Raw genomic sequence first — 23,975 nt, 5'->3', positions numbered from 1 at the left:
GGTTGGAGATTCAGCTACATTACATACCAGCAATGTGACCTTAGACAAACAGCTTAACGACTCTGAAAACTCATTTTTCTTATCTGTAAAACTGTATCATGAATTCCTGCTCTTCTATCACATGAGGACTTTCCAAAGGTCCATGGAGGTAATGCCATTAGTCCTTAGTCATTTGCAAAGCACACAAGCTACTTAATATCAAGATAGCATTTCATAATTTGCAAATGCCTGCCAGATCTGTCCGTTACTTTGTTTTTCTTCTTTGTATCCAGCAAGGTAGGTCTCATTATCCCAGTTCCCAAATGAGAAAACTCAGGCCTCAAGAGTTACTTGCCATCAGCATCACACACAAGTTGTAACTGAAAGGTATTGTTCTAGTTATTCCTATAAGATTTTTTAAGGTCTAGGATAAGCAAGATACTGACAACACACTGCTGGGTGGTATTGGAGACTTTCTCCAGTGGGAAAGTGCAACAAGCCATAAATTACCCATGTGAAAATCTCATTTCTTCAAACTTCCTGATGCAGGGGTTGCAAATGGCTATTAGTGCAAAATGAACCCCACAGTTCTTATACTGAGATCTTCTCTATTTGGGATAATATTTAGGGTGGTTCCTACCATGATAGAAAAGACAGCATGAATAAATAAAAAGAACTTAAAGGAATCTCATGATAACCAGAATCTCTCACTCTACTGTCTGTGGACAGACCAGAATGCCTCAATATGAGATGTGTAGAAAAATGTAATGAGAACTGAATGGTTTTTTTTTTTTAACAAATGAATTAGGGCTTCCTGGATATATAATGAAACTTAGAATTTTTTTTATTATACACAATGGCATTTAATGATGTCTATTCTAATATTTAGAGGACTTAGAGCTTCAATAAACTAACACCACCGTCATTCTCTTCTTCAGAATTATATGCGTGAGTCTCTTTTGCTCTTGCTAGGTATGCTGTCATGCTACAGAGCCAGCATCATCACAGTTCTTTACAAAACTAAACTCCAATATTTGCATCATAACAATAGTTCCTTTCTCCAAAATTACACATGAGATGAGCATAATGGGATCCTGATACAGGGAGACGGTAGCTACTTGCTTGATCAAATCCTCTTTTATTTTTCTTTTCCTTCCACAGAGTAGAACTGACCTCCCAAAAGTAAATTTCCAAATACGTATTTTATATATTGTGACTATATTCACAGGTACTGAAGAGCTTTCAGAAAGAAAATATTTTGTATATTCAAAGTATATGCTTTAAAAGGCAGGGCACGTTACATGTCTTCTACCAATCGATTCTGGGCTACTTTGCACCCTATGACCTATGCCAGCAAAACTGATGTAAGTGTGATGCCTGCCTGTTGATAATGAGATCCCCGCCCGCCTCGGGGCACTGGATAATGGAGGAGCCCTTGGGGATAGCCGTGCCATGCCCAACTTTGTGATTTCACACTTCATAATGCGACAGTGTTACTTTAAAATGCATTAAACTTCTAAAGATAGCAAATAGCCTTTTGGATAATGCATTTTAAATAGACCCTGATTTCAGAGTTTCTTTAAATGTTCATTTTGTAGGACATCGTAATAGCTTTTATAACGTATTGTGCCCGGTCGCTGTGTCCCACTCCCTTTTCCTGGGCTTCGCCTCCTCCGGAGGAAAGCAGCACTGTGGTTGCAAACCCGTTGATGCTGCCATCTGAGCCCGGCTTCCACTCTCCGTAATAGGCCTGTTTCTCATCCTTTTTCATTTTCAGAAGTCATTTCACTGTCAGTAGAACTGATTGGGGATTGTTTAATATGGAGAGGCCTTATAAATGACTTTCCTGGCTAAAAATTGAACATAGAATTTTCAAATCAACCCCCTCATGCACTATAGCTGTCTATTTTGTAATCTTTTTTATTAGAGAAGATGACGGTATATTCTGACATAGATCATCACTCATATTAATACAATACATATTTTAATCTCCGTGGACGCTTTAACCATAGTACACTTGTGTCAAAGAATGCTGACCTCTAAATGACAGATAATAAATATTTGAAGCTGAAAACACTTAGTTCTAAGTTTTCATCAAATATGTATTTAGTCCAAATGTATTAATATTCTATAACCATTTTAAGAACTTAATTATGAATTATCTACAATGATCAAAGTTATTTTGGTGAAGTTGATCTCTCAGTTTCAAGTGCTAAATGGAATAAAACACTCATGGACTTAATGGATTAATAAATTAGTCATCAATTTGGAAATTACTATCTACTTCTTAATAAAATCTAGATTTCATCTCTTTATCAAGAGTTTTGTAAAATTATACTCTGCTTTTTCCTCCGTTTGTATATCAGCCAGGCAAACTTAAAATGGTGCATGGTGAATACTGTTAGGGAAGTTTGAACTCTTTCCAAATTTGACAAATTTAATTTCTGACAATTTATGACCCAAAATACTTTAAAATAAAGAATGGGAATATTTGGAAAATTTGCCTGATTGCTTTTAGGAAAAAGCCGTACTTTTATAGTCATAACAGAGTGGTAGTGGCAGGAGGAAAGAAACAGTATTGACAAGTTAGGACCTCCCCTCTGTGAAATTTTCCAATTTTCCTTTCCTCTCCCCCATGAAATTTCTGCTTTTACTTTAGCTGAAAGATTGGCTAAAGATGAGAAAGAAGATTCTTCAGAATCTCATTTTTCCATTCTACCTTAATATGTTGAAATGGTGATTTATTAATGGTTAAATGATGAGAAATTATAAATACTACCTTTAAATTCATAAGAACTAAATGTAAATGCTGTTAAACAATGTTTTCATTTTTTAAGCTATAATATAGTGAGAAGAATGATACATAATGTGGAATAGGGAAGAACTGAGAATAAAAGAGTATGGAAGAAGGGTAGGAATTTTCCAGCCAGACGAATGGTGGGGGTGGGGAGAAGGGAAGGGTGTTCTAAGCAGAGGGAACAGCATATACAAAAGCACAGAGGTCTGACAAGAGCTGGATGGTAAATCCAGGCTTGCTGCAGGTAAATCAGGCTTGCTAAAGCAAAACTGGTAATGTAAGGAACAGAGAAGGAGAGTGGTGACAGAGGGGCATCAGTCAGATTTGAAGGGCTTTGTAAACTGCAGAGGACGTCCATATACTATGTCCTATAAGCGAGAGAGAGCCATCCAAGAATTTAAGGGGAGCGTCTTAATACTAATGTCAATCACTTCCCGAGCTCCTTTTATTTTGCTGCCAATTCTTCTCTATCCCACAACACTCTTACTTCTCACTATATTCTAGCTTTAAAAAATAAAGTGCTTATATTTGGTTGTTATGCTAAATGTACATGAATTATCATCAAACCCTTCCACAGCTTGTGAGGTAAGCATTATTTTCACTGTTATTTTATAGGATAGTCAGAGCCATTAAGGGATTAGACCAAGGCAACTCAGCTAGGAAATGGCAGGGCAGGGCCAATACTGGCACCTGGGTCTCTCCGGCTCCAAAGCTGGCCTTCTTTCCTGTACGCGATGGTGTCATTCCTGCATTCCATAAGCACCTACTGTGCCCCTGACTATGCTAGACACTGGGTGGGGGCACATCCTTCTGCTCTCTTAGAGAGTCCATTTCCCTGTCTCCAGGTCAGCTGGTTGTGAACACAGGGGAATGCAGCCAGGGAAATCGGTCTGGGCGGGGGGTGGCAATAGTAGGGGGTGGGGCCCAGAGCTGTAACAGAATCATCTTCCCTGAATAGTTTTTGTAATACTGCCGAGTAGTGATAAGCTCCGGCATGTTCTAGACCTAATTGTTAAGTAAATCTTTTGGGACTAGAGCAACATTATGACTTCCATGAGCCCTGGGCACTTGTGCCTTTGTAGGCCCCTTCCTCCATAAAAAAAAAAAATGTGTATGTGTATATATATATATGTGTGTATATATATATATGTATATATATACACACACTGTGCACACACACATTATATATATTTTATATATACATATATAATTATATTTTACAACTACATTGGAGATGTAAAATATAATTATATGGATGCATATAATCTAGATGGGATTCATTATTATCTGTTCAATTTTTCCTTCTGATTTAAAAAAGTAAAATTTTAAAACTTCTGTGGGTCACTAAGAGCACCGTGGGACCTGGGTGCTGTGAGTAAGCAGGCCCTCCTGAAGACTGGAGTGCTAGCCACACCTTGACACGGTAAAGGGATGGAAAGCTCGTGTCGCAGAGTGTCACCCGCGGTGGGCCTGGGGTAGAAGCTGGATCAGGGTAACTCCGGTCAGTGAGACCGGCTTCATTAGAGGCTTAGGCGCGTGAGAGCTGCTTCCCATCAGCTCGCCCAGCGAGGATGCATGCAGAGAGGAAGCTCCCTGAACACCTAAAAAAACAGATCCCAATGGACAAAAGTAGCCTATTCTCCTAAAAGAAAAAAAAAAACACACTTCATTAAATCATACCACGCAGTGGTCTGGGGAATACTGCTCAATGAGTATAGACAAGTGAACAAATGCCGTTTAAAAATTTATTGTACATCGATGATGTCCCAGGTCCTGTGCTAGGTCTCCAGGATGTGATAGCAAACCCAACAGACCCTGATGCCGGGGCTTGCGCTCTACCTGGAAGGCCAGGCTTGAATTAAATCATTGTACAATTAGATTATTGTTCTGCCTTTCGTGAAGATTCGCCCAAGTCTAACTTTTAACAAACATATTTACTATAGGATAGGAGGCAACCTTTGTAATCTGACTTTTAAAAGAAAAGCAATAGCTTACAATAAATAACTGTCTCTCTTGGTGCTATGGCAGTAATTTTCCACATCTCGTTTGTCATGTAATAAAATTTCCAAGAATGAAATACCTCAGCCTCCGAAAATGAACGCAAGATGAGATCACTGGTCGATCTGGGCAGGAAAGACACAGGCAACGAGCTGGAAATACTTTAAAATACTCTGCACCTCCAAAATCCTGTCCCTGAAATTATACTTATAGATGAAATATGCTAGATGTGCTACTTAGAAAACCTGAAAGGTATACAAGAGATGGGGAGACAATACTGAAGTCTCGGAATCCAGGAAATAGGCTGGGGCAGTAGGGGGTATGGTGCCTCCTGAATATCAAAAGGATGGTCATGGTGGATCTGATGAGTACTTGACACATGGGCGAGAAAATATACGGAACCCAAAATAAAGAGATGCAAAGAAGATAAAGACATGCCTGACTCCTCTGCGACCAGTTACAAAGGAAAACTAGAAAGGGTTGGCATGAAAGAAAGCCAGCTCCGCCATGCCCACAGGACGCGAGCCATTGGGAGAGGAGGTTGGATGGGCTGAGTCCTGGTCTTTGAATCAGATCCGCACTCTCTGGAGACCCAGGGAGCGCTGCCTGACAGGTCACGTGGTTGGCAAAGGCTGATGTGCTGAGCCCACTTTGATGTTGCCAGAGACTCCTGCTTGTGCATCTTCCTGCATTTGTAGTTCCAGAGAAAATGAAAAATTGCACTTTTGCTTCAGAGTGATGGGAATTGAATGAGAAGTGAGGACTTCCAGTTGGGCAGGCAGGACCTCTGGGGATGAACTTTCCTGGTCGTGGCTTCGAGTTATTTTGTGGCACAGAGTTGATTAAAAGAGCCTTCCTTTGGTACTCCTACTGTTGGAGGCAAGAGAAAAGAATGCTAATTTCTAGAAACCCAGGTTGCAGCCCCCAAAAGAGCAGGAAATAGTGAGTGCTCTGAAAGAAAACACAGACAGACGCGGGGTTTACAACCAGAAAGTAGTAACTTACCAACAATGGCAACAGCAGATCTTCCAATCCTACCCCCACTTTCCAGTGCAAGGAATAGGAGACCAAAGCAACCTTGGATGGAAATCAAACACTCATACTTTTACCATTCATTTCATTGAAATGGCCCCATATTAACTTGGGCTCTCGGAATTTATTCTTACCAGTGACTCAGCCGCTGAAGGACTCAGCCTCAGAGGCACTGAGCTGGTGGGGCTGAGTGATGGGGCTGGGAGGTGGCTGCTGGCTCCCCGGCAGCCTCCAAGCCCAGTGGCTGGCCACTGGGGAGAGATTCTGATTGTGACTGATACTGGGAGGGTGATTAAATTGTTTGGAAAGTTAGCCAGAAGTCATAGAAATTGAAGAGGGAATGGAGTTAATTCCTTTTGGGCACTGACTTCTCCCCACAAGTGTTAACTCTTTGCTCTCTTCAAATTCTGACAGGATTTTCATGTTTTCAGAGGAATATACTGACTTGAACCTGGCAAAAGATGCTAGTTTAAGAATCACCAAAATGTTTGCAGATATGAAAGAGAATGGAAGTGAGGCCATGAGAGTTTTCAGGACACTGAGTCTGCAGAGGTAGCTATTAACAGCTCTAATGTCCAGGGCTCAAAGAAATATGTACAGAATGTTCTTAATGTTAAGACTCTGTTACATAAAAAATTGGCTCTTTGGTTATTTTGTGTATTATTCCCTAGTGAAATGGGTGTGCCATTTTAATTCAGCTGAACATTATTTGAATGTTTCTGATTCTTTCCACCTGAGCACGGTTGAGACAGAGGAGGCCAAAATGTTCAACTTGTCAACCTCCCTGGTCCCATAGAAAGGCCATTGGCCACCATCAGGTCCTGACCTACTGATTCCCCTACTTGTCCAGATAAATCAATAAGGCTGATTTTTCTCAGCCCTACAGCGAATTCACCCACACACCCAACACCATAGAAGACACAGCCAAGGTAGCATAGATTTCAGACCTACTTTTTTACTTTATGCTTTTGTCATTTTTTTAACCTTTGTTTTGTGAATATTCTCGAATGAAACATTAGGAGCCTCTTTGGGACTGAGGAAAGCTGTTACACTTTCACCGTGAAAGCGCCTGGTGGGTGGAAGGATCTGTAAGAGGAGCAGCTTATTAAGTGTTTCGGTAAAAGTAAGAGAACTAACTTGTCACACTGCATGGCATTCAAAAGAACAAATGCTTCCTAGAGGGAAATGCTATGGAAGGTAACTCAGGGAGGATGGAAAATTCCAACAGATATTCCTGATAGGTGATGCCTGAGTTGAAAAAAAAAAAAAAAAAGGATTTTGCTAGGGGGTGAAACCGAGAGATTTGTCTTTCCTGTGCATTTTCGTCGTTACCAGCCTGAGTTCCTGGCAGCCCCAGTTCATCATTTCTGATTTCGTAACATCTTTCAGAGCATGTAGCACAGAGCAGGTGCTCAGAACGCGTTTGTGGGGCTGCAGAGTAGCATGAAAAGCGCATCCACGTGCTTCCTCTTCTTGATCCTAAAATGACACAGGTCTGGGAGGAAGAAATCCCCTACATCAACCCAAACAGCGAAGGCCCCGGAACTATGAAGTCCTGAGGCAGAGGCTCCATTTAGAAAGGGCCTTTATTTGCTACACAGGAGCAAAGCCCATAAATGATTTTGTTAGTGAGGAAAATGTGGAGTTGGTGGGCATTCTTGGTTTGTTTTGCTTTTTAGGAGGCTGGATCATTTTGGGGAATGGTTTGGAAAGGCAGTGATCCAGTCCTTAGACACCCTCCAAAACTGACACATATGGTCACAGCACCAGTGGCCTGCCATGGGGCATAAAGCGTAATGATAATAAAAGTTTTTGTTAGACTTCAGTTTTATGGGATCATCATCATCAAATTTATGTGATGAAGGTAGCCACCAGAAGACATATGAAAGAAGTGAGCTGTTACTGAAATCTTTTTCCCAAATAGAGATAAGCATCTCAGAGAGTCTATTTGCTGTGTAGAGACATGAATAGGGAAATTGCCTCTGCAGTACATATAAATCCATCTCACCGATGATCACGATCACCTTCTCTATGTCACCCAATTTCTCTGTCTTTAAAATACATTTAATAATACACCATTTTCATGCAATGTTTAAGGACGATGAGAAAATAATCAATGCAGGAACCCTTTTGGATACTCAGAAACATGGATCGGCTAATTGTGGCCCATGGGCCACATTCTGCCCACTGCTTGTTTTGGTAAATAACGTTTTACTGAAACACAATAATGCTGATTCATTTACACAGTATCTACAGCTGCTTTCATGCTTCAACAGCACAGTTAAGAAGTTGCAATAGAGACTATGTGGCCCACAAAACTGAAAAAATTACTCTCTGGCTTTTTACAGTAAAAGTTTGACCTAGCTCCAGGAAAAAAAAAAAAAACTTAATTTTAGGGGCTGAACAAATGAGTTGATGTATACTTTTATATACATGTAATACAAATAAATTCATGCACATTTATATATATATATTTATATACACACACATAGACACACAGAGATCTTAATGAAGGCACACGAGACGGCATATCTAGACAAAAAGGATGGGGTTGGGTCAAGTTCAGATAGCCACCACCAGTGACTTCTCCTGGGCAATGATCTGATAGAGGCTGTCAGCTTGGATGTATCAGGAACACCCACGAGTGCTTGAGGAGTGTGGTTGAGAAGGACTTGGTCTTGGTCAGAGAGTAAGCCATTATTAACCAACAATGAGACATGTTGACCAGAAAAGCAAATTCTGAAACTGCATCAACTGTTTCAAAGGAAAGAAGAGACACGTTGACTTCATTTTTTTGCTGGTCAATTCACGATGAGAAGATTGTTCAATGTTGTGCCCCCCACATTTTAAGGGCTGAAAGACAGGTGAAGCTCATGGCAGAGGGAGTGACCAAGTTTAGGTGGGGACTTGAAACCATGCTTTATGAAGAGTGGTATGAGAAATTGCGTATTTGACCCAGAAAGGAGAAGACTCAGGAGTGTACACAAGCTGTGTTCAAGTGTTCAATGAATTCCATGTTCAATGCAGCTCTTTGGTACAATTCGGACCAACGGGAAGAACTTTTTGTGGTTGGAGTGTAAAGATGGAGTTGGTGGTCTCAGGAGTGAGAATGTAGTGGAAAGTTATCAGTGGGGTCATTGGATTAATGACTTCAAAAATTCCTTCAAACCCTAAAATAGTTGATTCTGTGAAAAAGATGATCCCAAGAGGGCTCTCCACAGTGTGTTCTGAGCTGCTTAGTCCCAAGGCACGGTATTGTAAAAGAGAGGTACTGACTCCAGCTGTAGAAATATCAGTATTTGAGGTTCCAGTGAGTACCCGAATTAGCACGAGTCAGCCCCAACCTTCTCAAGTTGGGGCTCTGAAACTATTGTCAGCTCTAATCCCTCCTCTAGCTGAACTCAGATAAAACAGCACAGATTGGATCCTGATGATCAGATGTCCTGCTTTGAATAGTCAATGTCCTGTTCTTGTTTGCAAAATTGGTGGCAAGTGGAGGGAACCACAGAAAACTCATGTTGCTTTCTCTTGTCCTCTTCTTCTGTCTGTAACAAACCGTGGGTAATTTTCCAATTACTGCATCAATGTAATGAAGATCGGTGGGAATATAATTGCAAAGTGCTCAGGAAGGCTTTAAAAAGAGAAGCCTTAATCTTTCATTATCATGTTGATTACCAACCACCGCAATAGCCTACTCCATTGATACCATCTTACTGCTTTTCATTTATGCTAATAGAGAAGGCTACTAGTTTCATATGATTTTAGTTCTCTGGAAATAAATGACATGAAATGAATAAATCATGTATTACTGTAGGTTTGCAGGCAGGGCGCAAGATGACTGAATTATGCGCTATGGAAAAGAGGAAGCTAGAAAGAAATCAATCTTTAGCTCAGCTTGAGTGAGCCACACAATATGATTCTAACGTATGGGTGAGGGACCCGCTGTGCAAGAGTTCTCATAACCTAGTTAGGTTGGTAATTAGGACACAGGGACGACCAAAAGGGGAAAAAATCGGAGTGTTGAACAGCAGCCAAGCGAATTTTAGAATAATGAAGAAATATCAAATAGGGTAAATCAATGGAGTTAAAGGACACAAGGGGGAAATGAAAAACATTCAAAGATAAATTAATGTAGGCCCAAGGGTTGTGCAAGCAATTTACTATAAATATACTAGGAAAAAAAGACACAGATGTAGGTGAACAAGGAAGTACTAATTTGGTAATACATTGTTAGAAGTAGGAAATGCCATAAAACAAATAGTGTGGCAAAAACAGGAGGTCAGTGAAGAAAGAACAGCACTTAAGGAAAAATGAAGACATTCTTTTGTAGATGACATGCTTTTTGCACAAGTTCACGCTCTCTCGTCAGATATTCTTACATCCTTACACACTGGATGCGAAGTACATTTGGCTGGCCTCAGTTCCCGTTATGAAAGCTGAGATTTCATATAAAGCACAGTGCCTATCAATATTAATACTGTATTGCATATTTGAAAGTTGCTAAAAGGGTAAATCTTAAAAGTTCTCATCGCAAGGAAAAGAAATTTGTAATTATATGTGGTGGCGGATGTTAACAAGACTTAACCGTGGTGATCATTTTGCAATATACACAACTAGCAAATCATTGTTAACCACCTGAAACTCATATAAGATTATACATCAGTTATACCTCAGTCAAAACAAAACAAAGTCCTCAGGTTTCAGCTTCTCCCACAGTCCCAGCAAAGAACAGGTTTGTAACCTTTCAACCACATGTGGAGAGTTTCAGCCAATCTACCCAGTGAAGAGGCAGCCGATTCATGATTCCATTTTTTAAAATTTACCTATTAAAAAGGTAAAGTGCACTACTCTTGTGTGTACAGCTCAATTAAATTTTACAAATGAACACATTTCTATAGCTTCCACTGAGATCAAGATACAGAACATTTTCAGGACCCCTGAAAGTTCCTTTGTACTCCCCTCAGTGTGTATCCCCCAAATGTAACTCTTGGTCAGATTTCTAACAACATCAATTAGTTTTGCCTATTCTGAAACTTCATATAAATGGAATTCTAGAGTGATGTGTCTGGCTTCTTTCATTCAACATAATATTTGTGAGATTCATCCTGTGTTCTTGTCTGTACCAGCAGTCTAGTTTTAGTTACTGCTTGGGGTTGGAAGACTTTTTCTATAAAGGACCAGTTAGTTAAAAAAAAAAAAAAAGCTCTGTGGGCAATATTGTCTTTGTGTCAACTACTCACCACTGCCTTTGTAGCACAAAAGCAGCCATAGACTATATGTAAGTGATGAGTAAGACTGGGTTCCAACACAATTGTTTACCAGGATTTGGCCTACGGGCCAGTATTTGTTCATTCCTGCTCTAATGGTGTTCTGTTGCATAAATACACCACTGTTTATTTATCCATTCTCTTCTTGATAAACGTTTGGATTGTTTCCAGTCTCCTGGTAGAAATATGCACTCATTTCTCTTGGATACATATGTATCTCAGAGTGGGATTACTGGATCATACAGTTGATGTGATGATTAGCTTTAAAAAATAGGGCCAAACAGTTCTCCAGAGGTTGTACCAATTTACACTCCCTCTGGTGATATGTGACAGTTCTTAGGTGATGCACCTTCTTGCCAGTACTTGGTATAGTCAGTCTTTTTCATTTTCATCATTCTGGTGATTGCCTGGTGGATTCTCTTTATGGTCTTAATGAGCGTTTGTTTGATGAGCTATGACATTGAGCACCCTTTTTTTATATTTGTTGTGCATTCAATTATTTCGTTTTGTGACTTGCGTGCACAATTCCCTGCCCATTTTTTTCATATGGGCTATTTAGTTTATTATTGGTTTACAGGGATTCTTTATATATCCTGGATGTAAGTCCTTTACATGTATTGTGAACATCTTCTCCCAATCAAGGTTGCATTCTTAAAGCAATCTTAAACAGTTGATATCATGATCTTGATTCTTAACTTCAATAAGACCTTTTCACTTTATTGGCTGAGTCAGCCCTGAATGGGTCATTGAATCAATCAGGATATGTAAGCAGCATCTCGGGGGTGCAGGAGCCTGCAGAGGAGAAAGGTCAGTTCTGTCTTGAAGATGTGAAATAGAGCTTCTTGCCTCACTTCCTCTTCTGATGTTGTGGTGGTCTTCTGTGCCCCTGGAAGGGAGGCAGGGCACCAGCGTCCAGAAACAAAAGTAACCTGCAGGGAGGAAAGGAAAAAGGACTCAAAGATGTAGCAGGACCAATATTTGGCAACTATAAGTCAAATGTGGAAACTTTCCCAACTCATCCACCACTCCTGTTTCCCTGTGCTAAACATGGTGGAAACTAAGGACCTTGATGTTATAATTTATAACCTTTTAAAAAAGAAGCCAGTACACCATGAAACTAGTTTTGCACTGCCTGGCAGATACCATGCAACAAGCCAAGAATCTTGTTCAGAATTCAATATTCTGTGCTACAGGCTCCCTCTTTAGCTATGCATTCTCCCTCGATTAAGTTATTGCCAAGCAAAGGTGATTTATTAAGATGAGAAGCAGACATTGCTAAAACAGAAAGAAAAGCAAAAAAGAAATAAATGTTTCCTCAGAACCCACAAAGGAGAACAGATGTCAGCAGAAGCAGATGTATGCTTCTCCGGGGTGAAAGAAAGAATGCTTAATGTAGTCAGAATCCCGGTAACAAGTAACCGACAAAATGGAATACGGAAAACTTCGCAGAACTCCTTATGTGATGCTGTGCATCCGTAAGTCCTGCCCAAAGCTGCACAAACTCCCAATGACAGGTGTTTTCAAACTGTTTTTTAAAAGAGGAATAAATAAGAATGGACTAGTTTTTTTTTTCTTTTTTTTATTGAAGTATAGTCGGTTTACAATGTTACATCAATTTCTGGTGTACAGCATAATGTTTCAGTCATACACATACATACATATATTTGTTTTCATATTCTTTTTCATTATAGGTTACTACAAGATACTGAATATAGTTCTGTGTGCTATACAATAGAAACTTGCTGTTTATCTATTTTATATTTAGTAGTTAGTATCTGCAAATCTTGAACTCCTAATTTATCCCTTCCCACTCCCTTCCCCCCTAGTAATCATGAGTTTGTTTTCTATGTCTGTGAGTCTGTTTCTGTTTTGTAAATAAGTTCATTTGTGTCATTTTTTTAGATTCCCTATAGAAATGATATCCTGTGTTATTTTTCTTTTTCTTTCTGGGTTCTTTCACTCAGTGTGACAATCTTCAGATAATTTTCATACACGTGGTTATAGTTGTCCTATTTTTAGAATTAGGAACCCAGACAGAAGGTTTGCCTCTACGAAGAAGTGATCAATTCTGTATCCTGTTTAGCTCAATCAGCTAAATGGCTGAGGTCTGTTCACCACCCTCATGTGACATGATGAATGACTAATTCCTTACCAAATTTCAACATGTAAGGGAACACACTGTAAATTGTTTAGGTAAACATCTTGAGAAAAGTGACTGAATGAAATGACCAACTTGTTTCTTTCTAAACAATGAAGTAGGGGTGACTATATAAAAAGATAAAACTTCCACATATCACCTACCAAGATAAAAACACTGGAAGGGATATTTGCAGCAAATATGACTTGGAAAAGCACAATACATTAGTTATATAAAGAGCTCATGTATATTGGTTTTCAAAAAACGGAACCCATTAGCAGCCAATTTTTCAATGCTATTAAACCAATCATTGACAAGGGAAGAACAGAAGTTAATTAGCAAACATTAAAATAATGTTAAGCCTGACCAGTGTAGAAAAAAATAAAAAGCTACCGAGATCAATTGTTACCATTTCAATTAGCAAAGAGTTTTTCAATGAGTAATAGGCTTGGTGGCCTGATGATAAAATGACTTTAAAATAGATATCATTACATATGTTGTTTGGGCTACACATCAGTATGAGACATTTTGGAAAGCAGCAAAAAATACTGATAATATTAATATGTTTCAACACAGTAATTTGAACTCAGTCTACTCTATGGAAGTAATCATAAATATCACAGGGATTTTAAATTGGTCATAATTTCCAATGACAATAATAACAATAGTAACAATAATAAAATAAACCACATGACCAAGTATAATGACACCTTAATCGTTGTCATCTTCCTCTGAATAAACTTTTGTTCTTAATTTTAAAAATGCTTTCGTTTTCTGTCTGTCCAAAATTCCATGTGTTCCTTCTTTTTAGATCCATGTCTCCAAGTTTCCTTAATTAGTTTAAAATTCTTTTGAAGGCATGCATTATTCTCTTCCCACGGTCTTTAGATGTTTTTTCTTTCCCTCATTGTCCCACGTTATCATTCAACTATAGATGCATGGTAACATAAATTATGGTAAATTCACTCAAAGAAAAGTGATATAACTCTAGAAATTGTATGCAAACCATGATTTTGCAGGATGTTAAAGAGTTATTTCAACAACAGGTTTAAATGTCTGAGCATACCAAAAAAGACGAAAAGGGAATACCCAAAAATATACCCAATTATTCTATTTGACACATGGGACAGAGAGTTTTGTTTTTCTCTCTTCCTTTGAGTGTTGAAAATGTCCACATTTCCTTTAATAGGATGTACTTTTACCATAATAAAAATGCAAATCATTAAAGTAATTGCTCTCTTCTTCAAAAGCCTGCTACACCCACAGCCCTCTTTAAAGATAAAAATGGCGTTCGGTTTCCTCCCCAGCATCTCTGAAGAGCAGTTCTCAGAGTCCCACTGTTTATATGCACCCTCTTGTTCCACTGCAGCCAGGCTTGCCGTTTGGTGTGTGCAGCCAGGAGAGGTGGGAGCAGATGGGATGACAAATCTAGATGGTTGGATGGAACGAGTTCTCCCGCCTTGCTGGAGGGGCAGGCACACAGCGTGTCAGCTGGCTCTCAGCTAAGCAGTATTCCACCTGCAAAAAACTTGGCTGAACTCAATCCCTCTTCGAGCCGCTACCAAGTTTTCCCTTCCTCCTTCTCGAAGCCTGCTGCAAAGTACAGCTGCTGCCTTGATCTGTCTAATTCTGGCCCGAAGCCTTGGAATCTAGCTCTGACCACCTTGTTTCGGGAGCGTTTTCTTGGCAGTCACAAACGACCTGGTCCTGATCACGTGGCCACAATCCCCCCTCTCCTCACTCTCCTTCCTGTCTTTGTTCCTGAGCTCAGAGAAGTCGGTTCTAAAACCAGCGTGGAGAGATTCTATCATTTACATCTTTCAAATCATCGCCCACACTCTGGAAATGTTCCTCAAAACTCTTTCCTCTCTTCTCCCATCATCATAGTCTTCTCAAGTATTTTATTGGCATTTATTTTGAGAGAGTGAAGCTGGATGGAGAAGTGAAATCTAAAAGGACGCCAGGCTTAGTCACGGTCACACGTACCCTGAGGAGGAGGAGGGAAGGCTCCCACCGCCCTGACTCACAGGGGCTCCTGGTTGCCGGCTCTGCGTTCTCCGGGTGATTCTCAGCAGTTTATTTATGTGGAAGTTTTTTTTTCCTTCTCAGTTCATGTTTATCCCTGGGAGGTACTGATCTCTGGTAGACTTCCAAGGGTTTAAAAAAAACAATAAAAGTGATATGAACTCTAATTACAACCCATTTGTCAAAATTGTTTTTTAAAAAAACCTAATTTAACTGCTGTTCACAAGCTTTTTGATGGGATTCCTCTAAAAATTACTATTTCTGTAGATAGCTGAGAAAGCACAACAGGAGGAAAATTTTGCTTTTGACTACGACTTTTTCTTGGAGAGTAATATCACTAGGAAATTCGCGTTTTTCTATGTCTTTTTTTTTTCACCTCCTACAAGGCCACTATGGAGGGTAAAATGTCTGCCAAAAAAAAAAAAAAAAAAAAAGGAGGATATGACCAGAAAAAAAAATCGTTTCACTCAACAGGCACTTACAAGAATATCATACTGCTTTTGGGATTCAAAAATTAAAAAAAAAAAAGTAGTGCCTGATCCCAAGATGCTCACCATCCCAACAGGAAAGGCAGGGATGTAAACTGAGAGGGGTGATAACGTGGTGAGGGGTACCACCGGTGTGTGGGGTTTAGCAGCGACACCTGGGGAGGAGGCTGTGGAGGACAGCAGAGGCTGCATGGAGGATGGGACTCTGACATGGAGGCAGTAAGGGAGCCGATGGGGTGGGAGGTGGGAGGTAAGGCTCAGAGGGTATGTTGGGAGATGCGGGGGAACCCTGGGGGTCTTTACACGGACCAATCCCATGACCGGTGTTGTAAATATCTGTTAGCTCCCGGCTTCCTCTGGTGCTAAATTGCTTGTGAACACCAGCTCCTCAAGACATATGTTCTTTGGTTTGAGGCCTTGCCGCATGTTGGGATCATGCTCTTCTGCACCGATAAAGAGGCTGTTTAGTGGTGTCCGTTTGTATTTGATACCCTTCTTCAAATACGGCAATGCGATCAACTGCATGCAGTCTTTGAAGCCACAATAAATGCATTTTGTGCTTCAGTAGATAATGAAAATAGCAAGAAAAATCAATGAATGAAACCACCGATTGGCGGCATCCTCGCCATAGTCAAACTAGGATGTTTGGAGCGCTCTGTGTGCAGAGGCAGTGACTGCTCACAAAAGAGCTAATGTGGTAAGTGGCCTTTCTCTCCCTTAGCAATCAATGTTTGTTTGTCCTTAGCAATTTTCTTAATTTTCCACTGGGCATACATTTCTCCTTCAAAACAGAATAATCGACTGGAATTGAAGTTGATCAAGAGGCAATTTTGAGGGGGTTTTTTTAATCTAGAAATTAGTAGGGACAAGTCAGTACGGTAGACTATATGTTCTTACTCTAGTATCTCTACCTTCTCAGTTCAAGGTAAAGGTTTTTCCTGGTGTGCGTGTGCGCACACGTGTGTGTGACAGAGAGTCAGTGTCTTCGTGGCTTAGAGCAGTGGATCTCAACTGTGGAACATCAGAATCCCCGGAGGGCTTGTGAAAGCACAGATGGCTAAGCCCATCCCCAGAGTTCCTGGTTCAGTAGGTCTGAGACAGGACCTGAGATCTGACATGGACAGTAAGTTCCCAGATGATGTAAATGAGGCTGATCCAGAGACCACACTTTGAGATCCACTGTATCAGGGATTCCGTGGACTCATCTGTCGTATGTCCCCCTTGCGCCAGTAACCACAGTGCTCTTGCTGGCATGCGGGAGAGGAGCCCTGAAACCCTGATCCTTAAAATCATTATTTGAGGGGGGCCTCATTGATGGTAGTATTTGTCACTATATGAAGAATTTATTTTTCATAAAGAATAAAAAAATTAGAGCTAAGAAGGACTGGAGACATTATCTAACTTAGCCAATGATCTACAAATGAAGACAGTGAGACCCCGAGTGGTTAGATGACCTCATTAAGGTCACATTGATACTTACTAGTGATTCCAGGAACAAAAGACATGGGTCTCTGAACTCCCAGACCGCACGGTCTTTGCGCTATGCCGCCTGGCTTTTGTAACTTTAATTGCAGTCATTTATAAATGAGTGTGCTATGAATTTAGGAGACTTCATATAAGTGACACAGCTGTGTGAGCACATCTGCCATATTTTTGATGTGGTTGGACAGGAAAACTAGCTACCGCTAGCTGTCACTCACTGGCACCTGCTAAGTTCCTGGTGCCATATTTTACATGTATTAGTCCATTGAATCTGTACAGCAGCTCTCAGGAGTAAGTAAGATTACCCTCATTTTTCGGATGTGGCAACTGAGACTCAGAGAGGTTGAACAGCTTACCCTCATGAACTGGGAAGGGGCATCAGGATGAGCGTAATGTACAAGATCACTGAGTCGGGCAATGGGGACCCAGTAGTCAGCACCTCCGCCCCGGGAGGGAACTGGCAAGGTATGTGCCTGGGTGGTGGGGGGACAAGGAAGGTGGTCAGACCCAGAGAAATCCGACAGGCTCCCATCACTGAAACTGAGATACAGCAGAGGGATTTGGTGTCAGGAAAAAGGCCAAAGCTCATTACACTGGAATTGGATGACAGGGTCACACTTCGATTCACAGAAAGACTGACTTGATGCTTAGTGAGCGGAGTCTGGTCCAAGAGCTGGCCTGTTGTGGTAGGGAAGACAGAGGCCAGGCAGCGGTAGGTATGAGGCTGTCCCTGTGGCTGCAGGCACGTGCACTGCCTGCTTGAGTTTTGCTAGGTGTGGAGCTGACCATGTGTGCCTCTCCATAAAGGGAAAGTTACATGTTTTTGTTTTAAAACCGTAGCAAATTACACCACCATGTGTTTTCTGAGAGGGGAAAGTAGGTGAAAAAAATGGGACTGGTTTCTTGGTTATTCCAAGGCCCTTGGATAGAAACTAAGCTTTGCTTAGATGCCTTATTCTTTTGCCCAGTATAATTTTTTATCAGCAATTACTGCCAGAATTTTCTTAAGAAAAATTGTAAAAGCGTAATACAAGATCCCATGATTTTCATCTTTATTATCTTATTTTATCTTATATGTTTACTTTGTCATTTCTTATTGGTCATTTTGAAATTTATTAAAAATTATTTGATGTTTAAATGTGTGCCTTCCTTACCAATGACAACTCTTTGAAATACAAAAATTTTCGTAGAGGGGTGGGGAGGAACTCCAAGGGCTTTGCAGGTAGAAGCTGCTTTGGAATCTAGGAGAAATCAGTGATCAAAAAAGGCATTCTGAGATTTTTAGTGATGGTGGAAGCCAACCACCACTAGTGCATAATTTTTTTTCTTCAGTTAACCCTTGAAGAAAAATAGAAGTGAGAAAAGGAAATTCAGATGAATAAACTTCCTAAATGACTTGTAGCAAGCAGACAGTTAAAAGACAAAATGATCCCAGGTGGCCCACACATACAGTTTTTTTTTTCTGTTTTAAAATTGTGGCAAAATATATATATCATAAAATTTGCCATTTCAACCATGTACAATTTAGCATCATTACTTACATCCACAATTCTGTGCAATCATCACCACTCTCCAGTTCCAAAATTCTTCATTACCCCAAACAGAAACTTTGCACCCCTCAAGCAATAACTTCTCCTTCCTGCCTCCCCCACCCAGCACTTGGTAATCTTTATTCTATTTTCTGTCTTCATGAATTTGCCTAGTCTGGGTACCTCATATAAAAATATGCAAATATTGTATTCAATATTTGTCCTTTTGTGGCTGGCTTCCTTCACTGAGCATGTTTTCAAGGTACATCCATGTGGTAGCATGTGTTAGAACTTCATTCCTTTCAATGGCCAAGTAATATTCCATTGTGTATACTGACCACATTTGGTTTATCCATTCATCTGCTCATGGGCACTTGAGTCATGTCCGCCTCTTGGCTGCTGTGTGTAATGCCACCATGATCATGGGTGTACAACTATCTGTTTGAGTCCCTGTTTTCAACTCTTTCAGGCATATATATAGGAGTAGAATTGCTGGGTCATATGGTAATTCCATGTTTCACTTTTTGAGGAACTGCCAACTGTTTCCCACTGGCTGCACTATTTTACATCCCCAAAGTCTCCCCGTTCTTGCCCACACTGGTTATTTCCCAGTTGTTTTTTTTAATAGCCATTCTAGCAGGTCCACACACACTTTTTCCAGCGTGCTGAGTTGACGCTCCAAAGCATGTGGATGACGGGCATACGCTGTGTCTAGTCTCTTAGAAATGTGGGTGGGTGGTTTTACTCAAACCTGGGAGCAGGAGGGAACAGGGTTAAAGAAAGTGGTTATTGCATGTACTGCGTGGGCGTCTCTTGTTTTTGGAACCATAACATGGTCATCTTTGCATCCCCAGTGCGGAGCTCAGCACTGAGGACAAAGGATCAATAAAAGCACGTAGGTTTACATGAATGAGTGAATGTATGAATGAATGAATGAAAAAAGAGAATCAGTGTAACACATGTTCTCCATCTTTAGGGAAAAACAGTTTTTAGGGAAAACTCTGGTTTTCAGATACTTTCAGGGAAAAGAGCTGTAGTTAAAATCAAGAGCCTGGCATCTGGTGTCATCTCTCTCACCAGCTGGTGGTCTAATCAGGACCTGGCATTAGCGCCTCTCTGGGCTCCAGTTCTCCTGTGCAGGGTGATCGGCTTGGACTAGATCGTCTCAAAGTCGATCCATTTCTGACATGCTAAGATGTCTTATATTCTACACTGTTGGCCACCCTTTCAGTGGTTATTAATTCAAGACAAACCCTTATCCTATAGTTTCAACGATGAGGGATTGGAAGTTGAAGAGTTTATTCCCAAAGTTCTTCTAAATGAGAAATGATTTTAAAAATATATGTGCATGTGAGCCTTCCCAGAAGAAAAGTGGGAAGAGGGAAAATGTAGTTTAACTCAGAATGTAAATAGAGAAACACAAGGCACATCAGCAGGCAGTCTCTTCCTGTTTAGTCAGAGTCATTTTGTTGGAATATAGAGGTCTGCCCGTTTTTTATGAACCTATGTTGGAACAACAGCCTTGGAAGATTCAGGAGTCAGTCTCTTTCTGCTTCCTAAGAACTGCATAGACAAGGGAGCCACGTGGGAAGAAGGTTTCTAGTCTCTTTGCTTCAGGCAACCTATGCACCTTCCCTGAAAGGAAGGCTTGGGGAAGAACGAACACTCATAAGACACTGAGGCAGACACGTTTTACGCAGTTAGTCTTCACAGCACTGGAATTCTAACAGAATTTCTCTTTTCAAGCTTGATCGGCCCTTACACATCAAATTGATCAAAGCAGGAATTACAGATTCAAATTTATAAGAGGGCTAAGAAAAGAAAAAAACAGAATGGTAAGTCAAAAGGTAGGAAGCCACATAACTCAATTGTTTTTTTTAGCATAGATTAAGCATTTAGGAGCTTCACTGGCACCTCAACCAAAAAGGTGCTCCTTTAAAGTTAGTGTTCCTTATTTACAAAAGCCTTGCTTTAAATAAAATAAACTAAACTAACATTTATTAAAAAAAAATATAGAACCTTGCAGGGAGGGTATAGCTCAGTGGTAGAGTGCCTGTCTAGCATGCACAAGGTCCTGGGTTCAATCCTCAGTACCTCCATTAAAATAAAATAAATAAATAAACCTAATTACTACCCACCTCCAAAAAAAAATAAATTTTAAGAAATAAAAATTTCAAAATAAGTTTAAAAATAAATTAAAAATAAATAATTTTTAAAAAAAATATAGAACCATAACTTCATTCCGAATTTTTTTAGATCAATTCAAATCTAAGAATGGATTTTAATATGAATTTATTGATGCACCAAAAATTTACTGGGCATCTGTTGTGGGATCTGGAACACCCATTATTCTAGGTGCTGGGGTGACAACAGTGAACAAAATAGGCCAAACCTCCACCCCAGTGAAGCTGACAGTCGAGTTGGGAGAGAAAGACCATGAATAAGATAAAACTTTGTAGACGTGTATAGGCATATATGTGTATATTTGCATATGTAGGTATATATAAAATGCTAAAATACACATAATAAGATTTTATATCTGATTTTCAGGCTAAAGGATAGTTACCTTATTTGTGCATTACCTTGTAATACAGCATATGAATATTACCCATGAGTTCCCGGGCCAGCGTCTCTGCCATTCTCCGGGGCACGTTGCCTCCGATGAGCCACGTGACTGCGAGGTTCCCACGGGAAATGAGCCCCCAGGCCGTGGGAGGAGTCAAGTGATAGACCAGTTAACAGGGTGAGAAATGGATGAAAATTAGTTCTCCACCCTCCCAGCAGCCACTGCTCCCACTTCCTTGCCCGTCTCCACACCCCCTGCCAAGTTCTCAGAGGAAAGGATGAATGCTACAAGTGATGTTCACTTCACATCCCAGTGACCTAGAGAGGGGAACACGCAGTAAAGCCCAGCGGTGCACTAGTGATGCTGAGGCTGAGACAGGGCAGAGACACAAAGAGGAGATGGGGTAACTGAGAGCGACTTTGATCCCCCAAGCCCTTTGTGGTTCTGCATCTCTTCCTGGAGCCCCGGGTGAATCAACGCCGCTGAGGGCCGCTGGGACTGCCCAGAGCTTGACCACAGGCATGGGCCCCTCTCCGCGTGGCTGATACTGCCTGCTCTGGGGACCAGAAGAGCTTATCATAATTAAAGGCTGTCTCACTGGAATCAATTAGCCCAGCATGCCTCTGTGATGTGAGTGGTCACTTCTTTCGACCAAAGTTTAAAAAAAGTAATAATAATGAAGCCACTTCAGTTACAGAAAATCTAGTGCTGTGTTCTAAAGGTTTCCCTGTTTAGATGAGAAGGGAGAAGGGAACCCTGGTGGATGCTGTGGTGTCCCATCCCGATCCCTTCATGGGGTCAGTGCACCTGCCCCCTTCCTCCAGCTGCTCCGAGGATGCACTGCTCACAGCCATCCCATTCTTCGGAGGAAAGCTGATGGGAGCCACTTCATCTGGGAATGTACTTGCACAGGATCAGAAGTCTGGCACACTGTCTCATCCTGACGTGGACCAAGTCTGAGCTCCAGAGCGCCCCCTGGGATGAGGCTCAAATTAGTCCCCACCTGAGACCACAGCCCTGCTGAGCATTTTCCTCTCTCCACTTCCGTCTCCCTCTTCTGCTCCTCCTGAGACCACTTCCTCCAAAGCCACGTGTGTCTGATCTGTGTTCTGCTTCCCGGGCACCTGTCCTCAGACAGGAACTGACATGCATCACTTAACCTGCTGCGTTGCCCTGGCCTTTGCCAAGCCCTGGACACGCCCAGCTCATTTCATTATAACCTGTTATCAGACCCTCCTTAATACAAAGGAAGTGAGGATCGGAGAGGCCAGCAAGTCTTCCTCAAAGTCACGGTCTAGTAGGTGGCTCTGAATCCGTTTTCTCTCCCTGGGATTGTGTGGTTGCTTCATTCATTTCCACCAGAAGGGGAAACGACCACAGTTCACCACCGAGTAACAAGCCTCCCTACGATTCCCTTCCTCCTTTGCAGTTACAAGGGCTCCTAATGTCGGCTGCTGAGTCTTCGCCTTCCATCGCCCAGAACCTCTGTCCTCTGACTTCATCAAGAGGCATTATTCCTGGTAGAAATTCAGGACATTTGCTGACGTCAGCTGCCCAGGTGGTGGCAGATGTTTTCTTTGTTATTCCTTGTTTTCTACTTGGTAAATCAGTGTGTGGGTGGCATAGCCGTGCTGCACAGAGTCTCTTTCTCTCTTCTGTACAGACTGGGCTTGGGGGTGGACAGTGAAGGGAAAGAGAGAGGTGTGAGGGTCACCCAAGAGCAGAGGGACCCTCATTCTCTCCACAGAGGTGGGAGGAGCGTGCGTTTCCTAGTGAGACGACATCAACGTTGTGATGATCTCATCTGTTTTTGCCATTGAAAACACAGTGCCATCTTCAGGGCCTGCTGAGGCTTGTCATCTAACGGCTGGTGTACCGAGTGGTCCGAACATGCATTTTCACTGATGGGGACCCTGCTTCTCTCTCCCTTTCTCTCTCTTTCTCTCTCCTGTCTAGCTCCTTGGTTATCATGTGACAGGACGCCTCCACTTTAACAGCGCCCATGATAAACAGGCTAACCACGTTGGCTGAGTAGTTCTAGTTCTACATACAGAGCCAAGATACAGCAGTCTAAAGATGGTTTGACTTGGACAACTGGCCACGTGTTGGGTCGGTGACCACACTGTCACTTGCCTCAGTTCTATCGTGTACTTTAAACATTACTCATGCACGTGGTTCCACTTAAAGTCCATTCTCTTCACTGGTCTTACCCTCTCCAAGAGCCCTTATTGGATGCTGTTAAGGGACTATTTTCTGCAAGAAGGCCAGTGTCATTAAAAGACAAAGAAAAGCTAAAGAATTGCTCCAAATTAAAAGGGATGGAGGACACATGACATTGAAATACAACACATCATCTTAGACTGGATCCTCTGTTGGAGAAACTGCTATGAAGGATATTCCTGAGTCGGTTGACAACGTTGGAACATAGACCGTAGGCTGGAGACAAGTGTTGGGTCAACGTTAAATTCACTGAAGTTGATGACTGCCCTGTGGGTGTGTGAGAGGATATCCTTATTCTTAGGAAATACACACTGAAGTGTTAAGGAGTAAAGGAGTAAGTTTGTGTGACCTATTTGCAAACAGTGTAAGTTACATATATTGGCGTATAAGTACCGATGTGGGCACATACTCACCCATATAGAGTCTCAAATATTGTTCTCAAATAAGTCTGCATA

General features: G+C 41.2%; 1 protein-coding gene across 1 annotated transcript in view; it reads left to right on the top strand.

Annotated features, from left to right (window-relative positions):
* The window catches only part of GPC6 (glypican 6), a 971,667-nt gene that overhangs the window by 755,647 nt on the left and 192,045 nt on the right, over positions 1–23,975 (top strand). The gene's annotated exons all lie outside the window — the stretch shown is intronic.

Source organism: Camelus ferus, chromosome 14 (genome assembly GCF_009834535.1).
Source record: "Camelus ferus isolate YT-003-E chromosome 14, BCGSAC_Cfer_1.0, whole genome shotgun sequence".
NCBI classification, from domain to species: Eukaryota; Metazoa; Chordata; class Mammalia; order Artiodactyla; family Camelidae; genus Camelus; species Camelus ferus.
Note: the sequence above shows the minus strand (reverse complement) of the source record. Positions and strands in the feature narration are given on the sequence as shown.